This window comes from Polyodon spathula, chromosome 17 (genome assembly GCF_017654505.1).
Source record: "Polyodon spathula isolate WHYD16114869_AA chromosome 17, ASM1765450v1, whole genome shotgun sequence".
Lineage (NCBI taxonomy): Eukaryota > Metazoa > Chordata > Actinopteri > Acipenseriformes > Polyodontidae > Polyodon > Polyodon spathula.
The window spans coordinates 8,186,413-8,205,490 of NC_054550.1; the positions used below are offsets into that span (position 1 = coordinate 8,186,413).

The 19,078-nt window shown below is 36.3% G+C and overlaps 1 protein-coding gene across 2 annotated transcripts in view; it reads left to right on the forward strand.

Annotated features, from left to right (window-relative positions):
* Positions 1-243: 243 nt before the first annotated feature.
* LOC121329564 (tumor protein p53-inducible protein 11-like) overlaps positions 244-19,078 on the forward strand; it is a 62,076-nt gene continuing 43,241 nt past the window's right edge. Inside the window, exons 1-2 of one of the 2 annotated variants that reach the window (XM_041275205.1) lie at positions 244-402; positions 18,906-18,941. The gene's annotated coding sequence lies outside the window, so the exon portion shown is untranslated. The remainder of the gene's footprint in view (positions 403-18,905; positions 18,942-19,078) is intronic. The other variant, XM_041275206.1, reaches the window with a different exon arrangement.

The following is a 19,078-nucleotide window of genomic DNA, read 5'->3' on the forward strand; positions in this document are numbered from 1 at the left end:
ACAATTCAAACAAAATGAAGGATCTGGAATAAAGGATAAGAAAAGATATTTTACAGTTGGTATGTACTGATCTATGATTGGCATAGAAAGATAAAGATTTATATTGGTACTATGTGCAAGTTTTCTGAAAGTACGATTAAAATATATCTAGTATCTTGTGTGTGATTGTCTGTAGGTGGTAGATTACGGTAAAGCCATGCTATGTTATGTGTATTCTGTTCATTACGGTAATTGTGTGGGTTTTCCGCTCACAATCTCTACGGTGTTTTTTTTTTTTTCTTTCTTTTTTGTTAAAGCAAACCAACGCGCGATGTAAATATAGGAACCTCAAACCTCACACATACCGGCCGAAACAGAGGAAATAAAGAAAGCGGGCGGGCTACAATAGTATGAACTAAGCCTGTAAGTAAACATACTTTTTCATTACTAAAATAATAATGATTTTTTTATTGATTTGTTTTGCTGTTGTTCTTTTTGGAGGGGTTATGTCAGTTTGCAAAGACAGTATCAAGTATATTTGTGAAAGTGGGGTGGAAATACAGTGCTTAAGAATCTGCATTGATGTGCTGGTGAAGTTCTTGGTTTTGCAGGCGGGTCACGCCACTTTCACCTGTGATCGTTTTGATGTGCAACAACAGAATAGAGTCATTTGAAAGTACAAATGTATTGCTTATTTTGTGGATTAAATTGCCTAAATTACATGTTTTCCATTAGTTTAACTGCAGTTTTCTAATTAGCATGATCATTTGACTATTTTTGGGACGTTATTTTAGGAAGCCTAACCGTTATCAGTAATATGCAGTGCCCTTTTTGATCAAGCTTGGTGATTTAGCCGCATCAGATCTCTTGCAAACGAGGAGAATCTTTATTTGTCAATTTGAGGTTGTTGAAATTATCTGAAAAACTTCAAATAAGGACGTATACATGAGGCATTTCTCTTCTGGTCTTTCAAACTAAGTTATCCTTCAATATAATTTGCGTTTCGTGTAATTGCCATATATTATATGTCATTTGTTGTTGTATTCAGCTACTCCAGAAGCAAAACTGGAAAACAGTTCCTCTCTTTCAACAAGACTGAGTACATTCTGTCGTTCAGCTGCACTGGGATAGTCATCGGTGTTTAATTGACTGAATAGCCGAATAATTGCTTAACACATGCCCTGCATGTTTGCAGGACACTGAATCTAACTACGTCCCGTCTGTCATAGAGGGTGTACTTACACATTTACGTCTGTGCAGCCTTTTGAGTATGATCCTTTATTTATTTAGCTAAATCTGGTATTTATGGAGGGAAAGCGCATCTACTATTTGCAGTCAGTATCCAGTACAAACCTGCGTAGGAAAGAGTCTGGTCAAAAATGCCATCGTAGCTTGTTCGAAGAACCTGATTGAAATTGTTTTTTCATACAAAATACTTTCAGCACTTTGTTTACTGTGACGCCGACATCTTTCAACGTGTGTTTCAATAAGTGCTTTGGTGAAAACAGCATATGAATGTTTGTTATCCAGTTCTACTCTAAACAAACAATACGTACGGTACTGAGGTTGTGGTCGCTAAGTAAATAAATAAATAATACTACAATTTATTCAAGTACAGTTTTGTACACGTTGTTATTAAAATTGCACAAATTGGATTTTGTGTCCTCTGGATGAATTCTCTCTGTATTGGCACAAACACAAAACATTGAGAAACATATTTTAAATTAGAATTGGGACAGAAGATCAGGTGTGTAAATTGAGTGAAGAACCTCGTTAATGATGAATCTCAGCATGGTGTTTTGTAGCTGGTGCAGTACAGTATATAAAATATGTTTAAAAACATGTCCAAAAAAGTATTGTAAAGGTGTGATATCCTCCTGTACACTCGACTGGAATTAACAGTTTGCTTTGTGTGTACATTCTCCAATTATACTTTCAGCTGTTGGTAGATAAGCGTTCTCCTCCCTTTGAAACCTGATTTCCAGTAAGTTGTCACTCTGCTCCTGCTACTGCTTGCAGCGTATTAAATAAAAGAATATTAATCTCTTTGGATGCATAATTATATAAAACTAACAGAAGGGAATTGATCTGAGTAAAAGTACATCACAATGTGCGTTATAATAACTAAACAATATGTCATATTTACCTTGCAGCTTATGATTAGCAAACAAACAAACAAATAAAACAAAACAAAACAAAAAACAAACCAAACATGCAAGTGTGTATCAGGAATTGTCATAGATCTGCAGAAAACTGTCCAGCTCAACCTTTCTTTCTGTTCTAAGGAGTCAAGAACCTTAGTGACTGTAGGTTTCCGAGGTGCAACTATAATAAATAAAGCGGACAAACGCTTCGTTTGCGATCATTACCGTTTTATTCCGGGTAACTGGGGATCTTGTCGCTTTTGTTATACCGTATTCCTTCGAATTTAAGACGCCTTCGTATTTAAAACGCAGCCCAAATTTTCCACCCTCAATTTGAGGGAAAAATAAAACATCAAATAAATATGCATTTACAAAAATACAGCAGCATAATTGAGGTTGTATCCTACAAAACTGACTCGAAACAGTGTTGTTGTAGATTGACCATGAATCTCGTTTATTGTGCTGTGTACTAGTGCTTTAGATAACGTCTCTGTCGTAGACAAACCCCTCACTCACATACGGCATCATGCATCCCTGCAACAGCAAGCATGACACAACACTGATCAGCATTTCCGATCTGCCCAGTACTAAAATTGTAAAAGCTTCTCTTCGAATTCCTCAGGAAGCTAATGATGCTTCTTTGAAAATGGAGCCTGTATGTCATTGATGATCTGAGATCGGGCGGTAACATTTTGGTTTGTCTTTTCTCGGCAGTCAGTCAAGTTGCTGTTTGTGTACACGGGTATTTTTAGGGGGATTTTAATAAACGCATCACTGTACTGTACTCAAGTTTAAGATACAGGCTATTTTTGAGAAGCAAATAATGGTTAAAGTGCGTCTTAAATTTGAAGGAATACGGTAATATTGCACAATCTTGTTTGAGTGAACCTAAGAGTCAGTCTACAGTTTAATCTGCAGTGCTCCACAATCATGTTCAAGTTTATGAAAAACTAATTTCAACATACTTCTAATCAAAATGTTATTTGGATTTTCTTTTAGTATGCTTATTTTATTGCAAGATTTATGTTTAATTCTTAAAGTAAGAAGCATCACTTTTTTTTCATCTCACTAGCCCCTTACATGTTTCATTTGCAATTACTCAAATACTGTAGTTTTTAATGTTTTTATTTAAGTCTTTATTGAGGTGCTTTCACTGGATTTCAGGAGCTGCTCTTTAGTTCTAGTTGTGTGCCATAGATACATGTAACACGGGGTAGATCAGCCACAGTGTCTTCATGTGCGAGCCAGTGCCATCTAGTAATCTGCCACTTTGATCCAGTTTACACAGGCCTTGCTGTTTATCAACACATTATGATGATGCTTCTATAGGCAACAACATTGTACATGAAAGACATTTGAATGTATAACATTGTACATGAAACACGTCATGTATAAGAACCTTCCTAAATATTTGTGAAACATATTTTAACACTGTGTGGTGCTACACATTTTAAACCCTGTGGTTCATTTGTGATTTTAATCAAGACTCTGCCTTCCAGTTTTGAAGTAATATTTTAAGTAAAATTTTAACCCTGGAAGGGAAAGCGTTCCAGAGTCATTGTTTGCCGGTGAGGTGGGCTTCAATGATATTCCTTTTTTGAGATGGGATTTTCCGACAGTTGGTAATGTTTGGGATTAGAAATCCGGATAACTTTGAGGCATGCCAATAAAGCCTCTGCATGGACAGTACCCTGAATTAACGTGTGTTGGCAATTTAGTATGAGATGAGATGAGATGAGATTTTTTTTTAATTTTTATTATTGTGTAAATTTAGTAGTGCCTTTACCAGATGTGCAACTTGGGAGCCCCCTTTAGATGAGATCTTTAAACCACAGCTCTCCTACGTTGACGGGCACGTTTTGCTGAAGAAAAAGTCTTAAAGCAAAGCTATTTGAATGGCTTCCTTTATGGCTGGTTTATGAATGTATGTATACCAGAATGCAAATAAAATGTAACTATTTAATTTAAAGAGTAAATAGATTTTACTAGTCAGCACTGAAACATTGATAGTTGGATTTTCCTGTCCACAAATGAACTTGGGTGTAAAGGCCCTGACATATCAGGTTTTTGAAGAGTATTGTATTATTAGTAAGATATGAAAATGATAAACCTCTTATTTTGGCAGGAAATGTGGTGTTGGTGACCATTCAATTGGGTTCAGACTTGGGCACTACATATTAAGTTCTTTAGAGTTTTGTTCTGTAGGTCAGCTTTCTTTTCTGCTTCTGATTAGTCAAGAGTTGATCTCTATCTTTACATGGTGTAAATTAGTGTGTTTCATGCTGCTGTATCTGTACTGCCAATTAGAATAGTATAATAGTACTGAATAGTAATAGAATAGTATTATAATATTATAATAGTACTACCCCGCACTTTCCTATCAAGCCTAAATCAATAGGTGTGTATCCATTCCATCAAGTTGTTCGTGAGTTATCACTGGCCGAAGAAAGGAGAACGCTGACAGAATAAGTCATTACCAGTGATCGTTTATATTTCGAAGTGTAGAATAAACCAACATGACTCAAAGGTCATATTTTTAGTCATCTGCTATGCTAATGTTGAAGAGCTGCTTTAAAACCACTATTCATAGGCCCTGTGTGCTGGGTTTCAGCACAGTTATTGTTGTTTTTACTATGGATGATTGTCCATATGTTTAAATGCATTATTTCTGTTTCTTAGAAATATATTGGAATGTATACAGTATGCTAACAACATATGGTAAGGTGTTCTTTTTTTTGTTTGTTTGTTTATTTGTTTTATTTTTATTAACATATGAACTGAGCTCTGAAATAAATAAAACTTCCAACACCTGACGTGTCTGTTCTGTATATCTCAGTATCCCTTGAAAGCCTGTTGTGTATTATTGCATTGCATTCTACTGTGGGTAAGAGTCTATGGAGTCTTTTTTTACAGTGGCAGATCTCAATACTTGCACTCTTTAACTCTATATTAATCCAATTGGGGTCACTCCAGGTGATTTCTAGACCCACTTATTACCTTTCCTATGACCATTGGAAATGTAGTAGTTGTTGTTGTTGTTGTTAAGATCTGCCACTGCATTTGATAAGGGTTTAACTGTACTCTTCAGATGGACCTCTTCAGTAGTGTGGTTATCAGTTTTTATTTCTAATTGAAATTGAACATATTGTATTATTGAATACTTGAATGTTCATCTGCATGTTCAGCAAATTAAAATGTGACCGACCCATGTTTGCCACAGCATTATATTAATTGGAATATCATAGTTTTTCAGAAGACGACAATATCAGTCCCTTTGTTAAATAGCCATCTCTGCATGTGTTTAATTTTCCAATAAACCAGTGCTTTATAGCGCTAAGGGCAAGACCTTCCAATAAGATGCAGCAAGCCTCTTAAGAAAAATGCCTTTACAAAAGGCATTTTCGAATAAGCACTGTGAAATAAGCAAGTACTATAAATTGCCTCAGGCTTGATAACCTTAACTCTGACACACAATTCAGATTTTACGATGCACTGTAATTTGCAAGCATAGTTCTTTCTTCCAGTTCACCAGCATTCTACAGCTGAAATATTTTCAATTGATCTGTATTCACTGCTGGGCAAACCTACACAATATGCGCTGTCAGATGTATAAATGATTTGCTAAATACAGTACATCACACACGCACACACATTCACACTCACCCACTCACACACACACACACACACACACACACACACACACACACACACACACACACACACACACACATCATTGCTGGCTGTGATCTGTTTTTAAAGCTGGAGATTAAAAATGATGCTTCCCTGCCTAAGAAGGGGAATCAAAGTCTTGCAGAGCTTTAATTACCAGGAAACAGGGAAAGTCACACATTACTACACATCTGTTTCCATGGTGATTTCTGAGAATTCTTCTTTATCTGCATGTGAAAAATATAAGTGTTGCCACCATGTTGGATTTCAGCAATGCTGACTTCTCTCCCTCCCCTACGACTAGTTTTCATCATAATTTCATAAAACTTACCTGTCATAACAGTTACTGTTGGGTATGATTTACAGTATCTCATATCACCCATTGGTTAATCTGTTACAGTAAAAAAAAAAATTTTCACAATCACAAGCTGTGTCCCATTTTTACCTGTGAAATGTGTGGAACAGGGAAACACAGGAAAAATGAATGGCTTAAATACTGATTGCAGTGCATTGTGTCAGACAGTTTCTTTACAATCTTTCATCTCGTTTTTTTCTGAATACATTTTTATATAACTTTGATTTACATTAAGCATGTGTCTCATTTACCTTAACACATCTATTATTTACATTACCATGGGCCTGATTTATCATGGTTTACACTAAAATGCAATTGTTTGTTTAATTAAAATATAACCGTTAATCTTACCAAGTGACAAACAACTCGTAAGGTTAATTTAATAACTCAATTTAATAACTCAAACATTTCCCGGACACTGTGGCAGATGAAGTTTAATTTGTCAGTCCTTGGGTTTCAAGACACAGGAGCATGTTATTGGACTGTTTACTCAAGTCTTTAATCAACTCCTACTTTTTTAAAAGATAAAACTTTGTTAATCTTACAAAACAAGAAATAAACAACTGTACAGAGCTCGGATTCGGTAGTATTACTGCAGCAGTGCTGAAGGCATGCAAGTGGGTATGAAAATGTATTTATTACATTTTTCCGTTCCTATTTTGGTAAATAGTTGGAGAGCAGGATCCTTTGCCTGTGACGTTCTACCAGCAGAGTTTGTTTGCAGGGAATCGGGTTCTTGACTAGCTTTGTGGGTGTATCCCGGCGGAGCGTCTCGCCATATAAGGAGAATGCTGACACACTGAGGCTGTGGATTGTCCACACTACCCTGGACAACCAAACCGAAGAAAACAAAGCCGCCAACCACTAAGTGGAACCGGGGTCTGGGTCTTAATTAGTAAATGGAGCAGGGATGAGTTTAGGGATATTTAGATCCCAAAGTATAGCGAGGTGGGTGTGTCAGCTGGAGCTCCCTGAATGGCGGAGTGGCGCTCGCAGTCTTCAAGACAACCTTTTGTTTTGTGGTTTTGTTTTCTCAGTGGTTTTTTGTTTTGTCACCTTGTGTTTTCTGTTCCATGTTGCCATTGTTATGATTTTGCCTGTGGCCTCTAACTTCCTGTGTCTCTCAGTCTGTCAGTGGATTACCCACAACCCCTTTTTCACAATTACATATGCACATGATCCTGGTACCTACCCCTTCATCAGTAATGTACATGTTATAAAAGAAACACATCCATATTTACCGACATGTAACTACCTCCTCAAAGAAGTAATGCATATGGTGCACTCCACCTTTAATTCAGAAGGCTTGTTCTCTGTAGTATTATTATTAGTTTTTTTTGTTTTTTTTTTGTTTATTGTTTTTGCAGTTCAGTATGTTATGGGTAAACATTTCCAAGAATGAAATATGGCAACACATTCTTGCAGATTTGACATTTTTAGAAGGCTCAGGGACTGTGCTTCTTGGCAAACTGCCCACAGTTTCAGATTAGAGAAAATAAAAATGTATTACACAGCCCACACAGAACTATTAAAATGAAAAGTGTAAACATTATTTGCATAGCTAGATCAGTAATTAAGAAACCTTTACTCAGGTGACTGATAATTAGATTACGCCAAACCATTGGCATTAGCCTCTCTCAAAAATACACACGTTGGACTGGAGTGATGACTGGAGACTACTTAATAGAATGAGAAGAATCACTGCATTGCATTGCGATCAACATATTTTAGTTTTTTTTTTATTAGTTTTTTTTTTATCCCTTGTTCTACTTTCACTGTGCATTTTTTCTAGTTTAACACCATGGATACAAAATAAACAAAGCTTTACAGCTTGTGCTGTAGTTGGACCGCTGGCATAAAACTGGCTTACAGCACAGGAAGCACTGTATTAGAAAACACTGCATATCCAAAAGGGGTCAGTGATGATGTTGTTGGTGAACATTCATTAGCCAGCCATTAGCTACTGAATTAAAAAAAAAAAAGTCACCAATGAGGGTGACTAAAGCTCAAAGGCGGTCTTCATTTCTGCTGTCCAGCCACTTGCATCTGTTCACCTGTCAAGCCTAAGCAATTGATGTTACCAAGCTACTCAACCCTGGAGACCTAGGTCCCAGCCTGGAAGTTCTCTGCCTGGACTCGTGGGGCATCTGACCAGTAGGGGTCCCTGAAGCGAAATGAGATGATGTTTTTACATCAAAACCCACAGGCACGCAAAGGCCAATGCAGTCTTGTGGGCCCCCAGCGAACATCAGCAACTCAGCACGACCAGGAGAACAATCTTTGCAATGAGCCCATATTTCAGAAGTGACATCCTGTTTCCAGGGTGCACATGGGATCCTGTTTGCTCTCAAGTTGGCTTCTGTTTTGTTTGAAGACATCACTTGTGATATACTGTTTTTTTCCCATGTAGTGACAACTGATAATAGGCAGAACAGACATTTTTCTGACTGTATGTGTAATGAAATAATCTTGGGTCCATTGAGAAAATATAAGCTTTTGACATCTGAGGTTATGGAAGCCATTTAATCAGATTTATCGACGTTCATTTGAAGTAGCACAAAACCTGTGACCTATTTAAATATTCCACTCATTCCAAATTTGATAGATTGAATATCGTCAATATTAGACTACTGCCAAGATTTTTTGATCAGATTTCTGTTGATTTTAGATATACGCATCACCACAAAATATTTGGCAACATAATAAATGGACCATTTTCATTGAATGGCACTAGTGGCTCTTTAATATGCGTACATATATACTCCCGTGTCCCATACACCTGTACTACAGAATGCACAACACAGCCCCTGGGTGTAGCCTAACCCCTGCTTTCCAGTCCAGGCATTTCTGCCTTTCTATCCAACAAGGGGCCCTTTAAAGTTCACCTCGGGCGTGCCAATGTGGCCCACAGTTCTATCAGTCCCTTGGGGTGTCACTTTGCAAAACAGAATGTACTGGTAATTCCCAGACAGGTTCTCTAAGTAAACAGTTACTTAAAGTGGAGCAGAGTTGGGTGCCTTTTATAATGGTAAAGCACAGAGAGCAAGCAAAATGGAAGCTTGAAAATTCATCCAGGGAAGGATGAGCTGTATATTACAATTAGCATATATATCGAGGCAAACACTGAACAATAACGCTGCGAAGACATTAATTAGAGGACTTTGGTAATATGCTTTGAACAAGACATTTGATTGTACATGAAAAATAACCTGATCAGAGTTTTTAAAATATTTTTATCATGAAGAGGATTTCATAAACATTCATTTAGCATTATTTTCATGATGTTGAGATATATCTTCCAATAGAATGCAGGCAATTTATGAGACCAGGCATTAATTGCAATCGGTCTGGTGTTTTTTGGGCAAAGTGAATTGATTAAATCAAATATACCCGTTCGGGGGCATTGGAAAAAACACAGAAAGAAACTGAAACAAAATACTTTTATTATTTGCTAGACTTCTATACTACTAGCATACTCAAGCCTGTGTGATATGCAGAGTGCTTTCAAATACTGTATTGCATAGAATAAAGAACAGTCTGTAACGTTTACAGTGAAAAACCCAATGTTACTGGCTGCTGTGTTGTATGTATTCCCGCTATGTTGTTTTCACCATAATCGTAATTGTTTTTGGTCTATGCAGAGTGGCTCTTTTATGACGTGTTCATGTAAAGACAATATCTCAAATGAAAACACTCGGCAAAACTGATTTGTGTTCAGGGGTATGTGGGTATGAAATAATTATTATTTTGAAAATTATACTGCGAACATGTGCAACACAGCAGGCAGCAACAGTAATTAATGTGTTTTGTTGTGAACTATTCAGTAACGCTGAAGGTGGGATCTATTTTAATGATCTCAGCAGTATGTGGTATTCAGAGCTATTGCAGTTTATATCAATTGAATAGAACTCCATGGGTACGTACTGTAGATAAGGCTCCAATGTGAAGCTAGGACAAAGGCAAATGCATATTTTTCTGGGAAGAACCATTCTAACAATAGTAAGAAGCAAGAAATGATTTAATGGCAGGAAGCAGATATTTCATTATAGTTTCTTTAGTTTTATACTAAAATGTGTCCCTTTGCATTTTCTCATGCTTTAGGATGTTTCGTGGAAAGCTTAAACCAAGCAAACAATACTCCACTGTGAAAGAGAATAGGGATCTTAAAGATTATATTGATAAGTCCAGTGCCAGATGGGATTTAAGCATTCGGACAATTCCTGAAAGCCCTTTTCATGTTTACATATGACAAATTTAGAATTATTTACTAAAATACACACCTTTCTGTTGTGTTTGTCATTTCAATTTGTATAGACGGATTTGTTTTTAAATCCTTCTCCCCAGTGAAGCCTGTGACAAAGAGGCATTAGTATGTACTTATAACTGTGATGAAATTTATTAAGTGCATTATTTAGTTATGTGAGAATCTGTAGATATGAGAATGTGTCAGTCTGTCTTTTGGTATTTATGTATGTTGCACTTACATTTCTACATATACAGTATCTGAAGAACAGCTCATCCAATTGTGTTGAAACTGGGTTGACAACATTGGTAAGTCGTAGGTCATGAAGATCCGGTCAAAAGACTTCTGTTTATCAGTTAATTAATGTATTTACTTGTTAATGCGTCCCAGGAAGGTTGGTTTCTGACATAAATCTAAAGTACTTCTTCATGAAACAAAATGATATTTATTTAGAGTTTTCTGGTCAGAAACACTTGAAGATAAGGGCAGAGGATTAGACCAATGGAGCACAAAGAATGTGAAAAGCTTTCCATTCTATTCCTTAGAAGAAGGCTTGCATATACAGTATTCACCCCCTTTGACTTTTCCACATTTTATTGTGTTACAACATGGAATCAAAATGTATTTAAAATTGCAGTGTCCAGATGTGCAAAGCTGGTAGAGACTTATCCAAATAGACTCATGGCTGTAATTGCTGCCAAAGGTGCCTCTACCAAATATTGACTCAAGGGGGTGAATACTTATGCTATCAATTATTTTCTGTTTTGATTTGTCATTTAATTTAGAACAATTTGTAGATTTTATTTTTCACTTTGACATTATGGACGTTTTTTTGTGTTGATCAGTGGCAAAAACTCCTAATTAAATCCATTTTGATTCCATGTTGTAACACAATAAAATGTGGAAAAGTCCAAGGGGGGGGGGGGGGGGGGGGTGTGTGAATACTTTTGAGAGCCACTGTAGAATGTGTCAGGTGTGTTCTACTGATCTAGCAGCACTGGTCCCTTGTGTATGATATGTAAGTGATACATGTAAGATCAACAGTTATATATATATAGGTGTATATTTACTTTTTATTAACAGAAACCTGCCAGTAGGTACGGTACATGTGGCCTGTGTTTCTGTGGTTGATTTGTTTTCATTTTAACATTTTATAATGCCATTAGTATTAGTATTTTTTAAATTTCAATATTTACTACTATGAAATGGAGAATAGGGGTATAAACCTCCTTCCACAATGTTGTATCCATGCGATCCACCATCTTGCCTGCACTTGCCAACTAAACTGGAATTCTTCAAATCATAGGAAATCACATTATTGCAGTCTGTCAAGGCATTTGATCCCATATAGCAGTGGTTCTCGCTACTGATCCTGGGGGACCATTGCCCTGCTGGTTTTTGTTTCAACCAAATGCTGAATTACTATTACTAATAATCTGGCTAATCTGAGCTTTTTAATTATTTTAAACAGATAGAGATTTCACTTTAGGTTGTATAAGGAACTTGAATTCTCTAACTTTTTATAAGCTACACTATTTAAAAAGTCAAATTAAGCTAATTATTAGTTCAGTTAAGGGTTCAATTAAGTGATTGAGAGCTTGGTTGGAACAAAAACCAGCAGGGCAGTGGTCCCCCAGGACCAGGATTGAGAACAACTGCCATATAGGCTTTAGCAATCGTTTCATAGGACCCAGTTTAACATACACACTTCAATTTCATTTTTACTTACAGTATATGAGAACCGCTAATAGTGATAAAACATTCTTTTGACATTCTTTTACTTGCTCTGCCTGGGCTCCATTACATATAGGGGGACATATTTAAAGACGCAGTACTCATTTGTTTTGTTTTGTTTCTGTGAATAAATACGCACACAAGAGCTTAAACTGCCTCCTTTTGCTTCTGCCTGTTATTTCCACAGCCATTAAAGGTTGCACCACATTAGTAGCGATAATAATTTTTATGTTGTAATTTTAATGTCCTACGGATTCATCTTTTATTATCAAGAATATAAATATGCATTTTAGAAATTAATGATATAAACCACACAAACACACACACATATATATATATATCGATATCATTATATATATCTAGATATTATATATATATATATATATATATATATATATATATATCATTTAGCTCAAAGAGGCAGCTGCTGATATGTATGTGTATATGTGTGTGTGTATGTGTGTGTGTGTTTGGTTCATTAAGTAGTCTCCTTTTTCCTGTACAGCTATTGAACTAGAAGAAATATAATGATCTAGTTCAGAAATGACACAGATTCTACATTGAAAGATGTTCTGTATCCCATGAAGCCCTGGTTATCTGATGCAATGTACAGTCATAACAAGCAAGCACTCCCCTGTCAGGTGTGTCGCTAGCAGACCAATGGAAACATGATTCTTTCTTAATAGTTTGAAAAATGCAGTTGTCTGATTTCCTGCAGTGTTGTGATCTGCTGTAACAGGGCGTTCACTTCAACAGAGACTGCAGGATGTTTCAGGAGACACATTGATTGGCTGCTTTTTCATATCCAACGCTCCAAAGACATTGCATAACACCTGTAAATAGTTTTAAAAAATGGAAACACAGTAAATTAACACAGTATTCAAATACAACTTTGTTTAGTTTCTATTTACTGTTAAATAGAATATACATTTGTTATTATCTGTGAAAAAGCTGAGTGATGCTTTGCCATGCTGTTATAGTGTGTTATATACAGGGCTAATAAGTCCCTATTGCTTGGAGATACGCATTGCTCTGAACTGACAACTGACTGAATCTGACAAACAGTTTAATTGAAGGTGGTGTGCTAAATACATTTCAAAATAAATTCAGGAAAAACCTGAAGCCTGCGTCAATCCCATAGTGGGGCTTGACAATCGCCTTTCCCGATTTACTGAATAAAGAGACAACAGTTGGAATAAGGACAAGAACGCCATATGTTGATTGTTAAAGCATGATACTTCTATATAGGAGGGTGCTCAAACTGTTGTCCACCAACTGTATGTCCACAATAATGCATAAAAAAAAACATACCTGTACATTGTCATGTAGTCAAATCAAGGTTGTTTTTACTGACATACAGATCTACAGTAGCCTTTTTTGTTGACATTTGCTGACATCTTGAATAGTTTGCCTAATTTGCCTATGCATTAATCCGACCCTCTCTAATCGCCATGTTATTTCTCGAATCCCTGGACAGTAGAGGTTAAACCATACAGTAATAAGCAGGTGGATGTACCAGTACTGCTGTTGTAATTTTAAATGTCTTTTTGATTTTGTTTCAATTGAAAGGGCATTCAAGTGCTCGATCCTCTGCAGTGAAGAGAGTGGGGAAGTGCTGTTCAAATCTAAAATGATCAGAAATAAAATGCATGAGCAGTGCAAAACTGGTTCTCAATGAAAGGCTTAGTGACATTTTCAGGCAATGAGATAGTCAGCTGCCATAATGACAGTCTAAAGAAACAAAATGAACAAATAGGTCAGGGTTTGTACTACAGATGTTTAAACTCAACGTGTATAGTGTACTAAAACCATATTCATGATTGGTAATGCATGTCATGGAGTATAAACATGTTTGATTTATATTAACTGAATATAAATTAACGTGAACTACAGTAAGTAAGATAATTATCTGTAACCTCTCGGCTTCCTAGTAAGCTTATAATGATTAAGTTATGTTTAAGGCAAAGGTTAGGGCAGAAATGCTACATTACTTATAATATATTCTTAAAATCATTGTTCTTTATTACTGATAATTGGTGCCTGGTAATTTCCATTTAGTTTTTAGTGATTTTTCTCCTCAAACACCCAAACCTCATTAATTAAATTTTTGATTTTGATTGAAGGTGTAGTAACAAAGGTGCAGCAGCATTCTGACAAGTCACTTGTTGTTCTCCTGTTTGTTTAACAACCTTTTTTTTTTTATTTTCTCTTGCATGCAGTCTATGTTATGTTATAATCTTTAGTTATTTTGTGCTTTTGGTAAATTTTTATGAACATTTAAACGCTTTGCAATGTCAGCGTTTAAATGTTTAATCCATATCTACACACACACACTCTTTATATTACATTCTGATACTGACAGTCCTGGCTTGTATTTAAGTAAATAACTCTAAATAATCAAATAACGTTTTAACATGGCAAAGACTTAATAGTAGATGGCGACAACTTGATCACGCCCAATGTTCGGCCAAATCTATAGCAAATGTTGTTATGGCTGTTTGCTTTTTATTGCCATCAGTTGCGCCATCCTCAATAATGTTTTCATTTCAAATTGTGAAGCATTGAACTTGTGTTTTTGTGGTACAGCAGTTTTGTTTGGCATATACATACCACGGTTTTCTCATTCCTCAAAATACTTCCAAATGTGGCTTCCTTGGTTTAGAGATGACATTTAAAATATAGAACAAATTGAAGAAACGCTGGCCATTAACGTTATTACCCTACCGTGGAATTGATACCATACCACGCCTACCACAGGTGTAAACACACACAGTGTGCCAATGAAGCGCCAGATTAACAGTCAATAAAACCGGCCCCCGTGTCAATCTTTCTGTTGCACCAATTAGAAAAGCTACTTGGATGCAATTGCCAAACCCCATCCTTTTTATAATATCCTCCCTTATTGTGGCACTAGAGCATTCTGATACTCAACAGACTACTGATGATAAATTACTCAAATTAATGCATCAAAAATACACGTTTGGTGACATTTGCCACATGATCGGTTATACGTATAGCATATTATTAAACGTTTAACCACTTCTTTAGTGTTTGTACGTTTAAACGTTTAAAATTCCCATCCCTAGTTATTAGTGCCTCTTATGGTTGTTGATGCATGCACCTTTGTTTCTTGCTAGTCTGAACCAGTTGTGAACTACATTTCTTAATGTGTTTGTTAGCAAGTTGTCAACGGTTATACAAGCTTTTTTGTCCACAGGAACTTTTTTGTATTTGTTAGAAGATTGAGATCATGATGATTTCTCACTTTTGACCTGTACATCTTCCAAAATATTAATGGACATTTAAAAAGAAAAGTTTTTACCTGAAGAAACACATCTATCAAATGGTGGTATATTTAGTCACACTAAAAGAAACTTGTGGCCGCCGTTTCAGCTAGCATATACTCGGTGTCTTCTATGCTCTATTTGTCTTTTCCCACTAGAATATGTGGTGGTTTTAAATAATGTCATTAATAATGTTCTTTATGCACGGTTTCCATAGCAATTGACCTATAAGATTTTGTTGACATGTTTTACTTTCACTGGGAGAAAGAAACTGTCACAGCAAATCCAAATGAGTCTCATTAAGACTGGCCCAAGAGACAAGCTGTCTAACAAAACGTAGCACTGTGGAGCTTGTGCTTAGACATCCAAGATGCTTTTAACGTTATTTTTTCCCATCCTTTGTGCATTAATTTCCAAGCAACTTTCAACTATTGTTTTTTGGTTCAGCGTAACCCTACAAAAATTGATATTTTATCAAAATGAACCTTTTTATTATGTGCCATTGAAGTAACTTTAAAAAAATGATGGTGATTAAGTAGATTCAAGAAAAATGCACAGAGTCCTTTTCTTCAATCAGTTGTTAAGTTTATTGAAATATGCAGGGAGTCTGGTCCCAGGTACAGGACAAACAGAATACTCATCATTACAATGTTTGCATGACATTAAATACCCTTCTGTATAGATGGTCCACCTCCCCTTTCTCTGACACTTAACCAATGGTCAAGGTACAACACATTATTCTGTTAATTGAGTGTGTGTGTGTGTGTGTGTGTGTGTGTGTGTGTGTGTGTGTGTGTGTGTGTGTGTGTGTGTGTGTCTGTATGTGTGTGTGTGTGTGTTTGTGTAGTCTAGTGTGACAACCTCTGAACTCAGTGCATTCTTCACACTCCTGGAGACAAAAGGTCCATACATCTGCCTTTTGTTATCTTCTTGCGACCCCCTTTGATCCCAGTGGCATTATCTCTTTCGATCTCTCTGAAGTCTTTAGAGCCTGTGCTATTGTAGTCCACAGCATTGTTATCTCGTTAGCTTGCAGTCAATGTTGGGCAAGAGCTTGTAGACGCAACGTCTCTATCAATGGTTAGCAGTACATTTTGAACCAAACAGTCTGCTATCTGCAATATTAGTCTCTTTTCAGAAAACAACACCAGTATAGCTCTGCCAGTCCACATGAGTAGCAAACTCCTAATCAATTATCGATCCATGTTTTCCAACAGCCATTAATTTTCAGTGTTGCTGTGGTCGTTTAATTGCTATCTTACTGTACATTGTTGCTGATTGCGTAGAACAGGACATTACATAATCCAGGAGTACATTTTTTTGTTGTTTAAATTAATGGTGCCTATTTTTGTGTTACTTGAAAAATCGCTTAAAGAAAAGTAAACTGCTGTATATATAAAAGGTATTAACATACAGTAGAAACAATCATTGCCATAGCAACAACTTGCTATATAATGCTTTTTCTGGAAAATGAACTGTGTATTGGTTGACTTGCTTGACTTTATTGAACAACAAGGGAACTATGTGTAGCTGCAAACATTTTAAGTATAAAGTTCAATCGGAAATTGTTCAGGGGAACCATCTGGACAGTGAAAGAAATTTGGTTGGACAACAAAATCCAGGCAGAACTTGAGAAAACATTTAAACATAATAAAACATGTTCTTTTTTGGTTAGACTGAAGGAAGATGATGCCAAGAAGGATTACATGAATGTGTAAACAGCCAGTCCACCAATCAATCAAATAACAAACAAGTTTTTTTTTAGCAAATTGTGAACATAAATACACTCAAAAACTCGGAAACTAACCAAGAAAAACATTTTACACCGGTAACAGCAAGTAAATGGATTCCTTGTTTTAAATCAAAGCAACTGAATTGAGTCTGTTTGTAACGACTATACCAGTAAATATTGCGGCAGGCTGTTTCTATTATGAATTATTGAGGATAGTCTTTATATGTGGTTTGTACTGTTATATAAAGTTTCTTTACAAGCTTGATTTGGGTGTTGCTTGGCACAGCAGTGGAATATGAGATCAAATAAGTGAATCGAGAGAGCAATGAGTAGCTAAGATTACAGTGAAACTCTAATAACCTGGAACAAGACAGTTAGCATTCCCCTTGGGTTGCATCAACTACTTATTTTTAGGGGTAATCCTGGGATAACTACTGATATGTGGTTAATTCAATCCGTGCTGATTCCCCACTCCCTAGTGCTGTAAATTGCTCTAAAAGTCCACCTGGGGATTTATCCTGGTGGGACATAGTTTTGTCTTGTATAGTTAATAAGGTAGGAACCTTTTGTACTGGGGTAGTGTAGTTACACCCGGAAGCGTCACGATAGTCGCGGAACATTCAGTTGGTGTTAAGAGAGTGTGTCTGTAATAAGCAAATAAAGAAGCTATCGTCAGTTGTGATTTTGATTTTCCCCTTGCTGTGTAATGTGTCTCCCTGAACTCACACTATATAACACTAGGTTGATCAAATTCACCACTAACTCAATTTGACAAAGGTTTTGTTTTGGGAGCTGAACGGTTTAGTGGTGTCATTTGTTGCTGGTAATTTATCATTTGTTATAAACGCTGAACATACAGAATTCAGTTAAACTCTGAGATTGTTGTGCAGCTGGCATCTGCAGATTTCGAGTGGAATATGTACTTGGAATGTTTCAACACAATGGCCAATTCTTATTGAAACTGACTTATTATAAAAAGATGAATGTTTTATTGCCAGCGAGGCCCACAAGTCCTCCATTATCTGCAACCTTACAATACCAGACACTGTCTTGGCTTCCCGTAGGCAAGTTAGACAGTCTGAGGTTGCCAAACAGTTGCAGTAATGGTGAGCAGAAAGCAAGGCAAGAAGTCCAAGATGGAAGGTGCAATATTTAAGCATTTATTATCAAAACAACAACAACAAAAGTATAAACATGGAAAAATAAACAAATAAACAAGAGCTCTTCAAGATCAGCTTTAACAGATGATTAGCTAGCCTCTAGCGATTCCAGACATCAAAACAGTTCCTGAGCTCCTGTCTGCTGCTGCTACTGCTACTTCGTCAGGCTACAAAACCACAATAACTAAAACCCACCACACCTCTGCCTAGGTGAGCTTATATACATTGATCAGCCGAATTCAAGTGATATTTTATAATACATTTAATTTGCAAAAATCAGATAAAGTACATTAGAATGTCCATTATTTCTTTTCTTTCTGATTTTCCTGATTTTATTTCTAACATAGGTATTTATCTATATCACTAAAATTACTCGCATGTTCGCCCTCGCAGCATGTCACTCGCAGCTGCCAAAAACAAACAAACCATGGCCGAATTCAAAGGGAAGTTCTTTTCTTTTTACTGTGTATTTTCTATTTTAAAAAACCACCACTCCTGCAATATTCTTCCAACAAAAGTCTGCACCCTTTCATTTAAAGAATATGAGCATTTTGCCGTGTGTGCACAGATTATGAACTTTTCTTTCTTTATTTTTCATGTCACAGGCCTCCCGTCAACAACACTAATACTCCCTCCTACCGGTAAGCACACTGATTTACATACTTTTGCTATATATAACATAGGGTTTAAATGTACAATTACAAATTCAAAGTACAAGCAGTTAGTACAGTTAATGTTTTGTTCCAGTCCTTGTAACACCATTCAGTCCTTCTTAAAC